This window comes from Cricetulus griseus, chromosome 2 (assembly GCF_003668045.3).
Source record: "Cricetulus griseus strain 17A/GY chromosome 2, alternate assembly CriGri-PICRH-1.0, whole genome shotgun sequence".
Classification (NCBI taxonomy): Eukaryota; Metazoa; Chordata; class Mammalia; order Rodentia; family Cricetidae; genus Cricetulus; species Cricetulus griseus.
In genome coordinates this window covers 29,041,298-29,043,798 of record NC_048595.1, presented here as the reverse complement: position 1 = coordinate 29,043,798, position 2,501 = coordinate 29,041,298, and the positions used below count along the sequence as shown (strand labels likewise).

The 2,501-nt window shown below is 43.9% G+C and overlaps 1 non-coding gene across 1 annotated transcript; it reads left to right on the top strand.

Annotated features, from left to right (window-relative positions):
- The first annotated feature begins 936 nt into the window (after nt 1-936).
- LOC113833917 lies at nt 937-1,061 on the top strand. Its single transcript, XR_003482106.1, has one exon. It is a non-coding gene; the product is annotated as a small nucleolar RNA SNORA44 (small nucleolar RNA).
- Nucleotides 1,062-2,501: the final 1,440 nt, after the last annotated feature.

Sequence of the window (2,501 nt, the reverse complement as noted above, 5' to 3'; positions counted from 1 at the left end):
ACTGGCCTGCTGTAAACCACAGAAAGGAGAAAAGCAAGCCTTTAAAGGAAATCTTGGTTGTGTGGCCTGAGAGGGCCCGTGTGTCTGAAAGGAACAGAACAGCTCCCTGTAGTTAGAGCTCAGGAGCTCCTCTGTTCTGTACTCAGGACATTCTGATTGGGCTTGGCTGAGGGGACCGGCTTCTACCTTCAGCACGCCTTCTGAGTCTGAGGAGAGTGGAGCAAGTATCAGAGGACAGCCTTGAACTTCTGATACTCTGTAGCAAGTTTTTTTTTTTTTTTTTTTTTTTTTTTTTTTTTTTTTTTTTTTTTTTTTTTTTGGACTTCCAGCCTCCAAATCATGACACAGATACTTCCAATTAATTATGAAAGCTTGGTCTTAGCTTACGCTTGTTTCTAACTAGTTCTTACAACTTAAATGAACCCATTTCTATTAATCTATGTGTTGTTACACGACTCGTGACTTTTACTTCTCCCCCTGCATGTCCTGCTTCCTCTGCATCCGGCTGGTGACCTCTCTGTCCCCAGAAGTCCTGCCTGACTTCTTCCTGCTTAGCTATTGGTCATTCAGCTCTTTATTGAGCCAATCACAGTGACATATCTTCACACAGTGTAAAGGACGGTTCTGCAATAGTCCTCCAGCTCCACCTCCTGAATATAGGGATTATAGGCATGTACCACCATACTTGGTTTGTGTGAATCTAGGGATTGGATACAGTGCTTTGTGAGTATTAGGCAAGCACTTTACCCACTGAGCTATATGTCTAGCCCTATGAGAGCCATCTCCAGCCCTGTTGTATGTGTGGAGATTAGTGCCAGGTGTTTTCCTCTATCACTGTCTGCCATGTCTTTTTTTCGACAAGGTGTTTTTATTGAACCAGGGGATCACTAATTGGCTAGAATGGCTGGGTAGCAAGCCCCCAGGACCCACTTGTTTCTGCACTCATAGAACTGAGGTTACGTGGCCATGGGCTTTCCAACTGCATGCCAGAGTAACTAGAGAGACTTAGACATCCCAGGCCAGTGCAGTGCCTGCAGCTGACACTCGACTTTCCTATAGGTAGAAAAACAAACAGAAACAAAACAAAACTGAGGTTACAGATATAGGCCACCATGCCTGGCTCTTATGTGAATGCTGAGGATTTGAACTCGGGCCCTCATGTTCAAATGAGGCCATCTCCCAATGAGCCATCTCCCCCACCTATGTGGAAGTATTTTAAGGGTTTGAAAACACATTTTCTTTCCTTTTTTTTTAAGATTTCATTTATTTATTTATTTATTTATTTATTTATTATGTATACAACATTCTGCTTCCATGTATATCTGCACACAAGAAGAGGGCACCAGATCTCATAACGGATGTTTGTGAGCCACCATGTGGTTGCTGGGAATTGAACTCAGGACCTCTGGAAGAGCAGCCCGTGCTCTTAACCTCTCAGCCATCCCTCCAGCCCTGAAAACACATTTTCTCATCCCCATAGTCTCCTTTAGTCGCATGATTTTCCTGCTCACTTTCATTCAGTACAAACTCAGGCTTTCACAGAAGATCTGGCAGCTGGGTGAACATCATTAATTCTTCTTAGGCAGATGTCATTAGATAAAAATCTGAGCACCGGATTCAGCCTGAATTCAAACCAATAGTCACCTGGTAGCAATGTGACCTTGGCAAGTACTTTCTGACCTTTGGGCTTCTCCAGCAGGGCTTATGTTGGTTTCCACCTTGAAGCACTGTGCAAGGATTCCTGTTTTAAGTGAGGCACATGGAAGGCCCTGTGAATGCTGGCTGGTCCTCCTCAGGTCCACACAGGTGGTTTCCACAGCTCAGTTGGGAGGGGGGACACTCCCTTGAACTCATTATGCAGTGTTAATCCACCGGGTAAGAATAAGACCACCACCATAATTTTTGAGCCAAATTTGAAGCAAGTCTTACTAAATAATGACCAGGATGATAGATTTGTACCTGGGACTCCCAGAGAATGGCAGTGAATTATTTTAGTCAGCTGCTTATAAAGGCAAAACCAATAAGACTATGTATTTCCTGCCTACATATCTTCAGCCTATGTGTGATCAGGTACATCCTGTGCAGTTGGGGCAACCAACCTGGTTAATACAACTGAAAATGCATGGCTTGTTGTTTGATATGAACAACAGCTCCCAAACGTTCTAGAAAGTTATCTGTTCTTAGGCAAGTGGAACTTACAGGTTGGAGGCATTTTTGTTTTGTAGATCTCATAAGCACAGTAACTGAAACTTAAAACATAACTTTAGTCCTCACAGTAGCCCAGGCTGGCCTTGAACCCATGGCATTCCTCCTGGCACAGTCTCTTGAGTGTTGGGATTACAGGAGTGCACCACTATACACAGTGGCACTTATATACCACAAATCACAACCCGCCCCCACACACCCCTTCTCCTTTGCTTTCTTACATTCTTCACTAAATATTTATTGGCTCATCTTGTCACCGAGGCACTATGTGGGATTAGGAACACAACTCAGTGAAG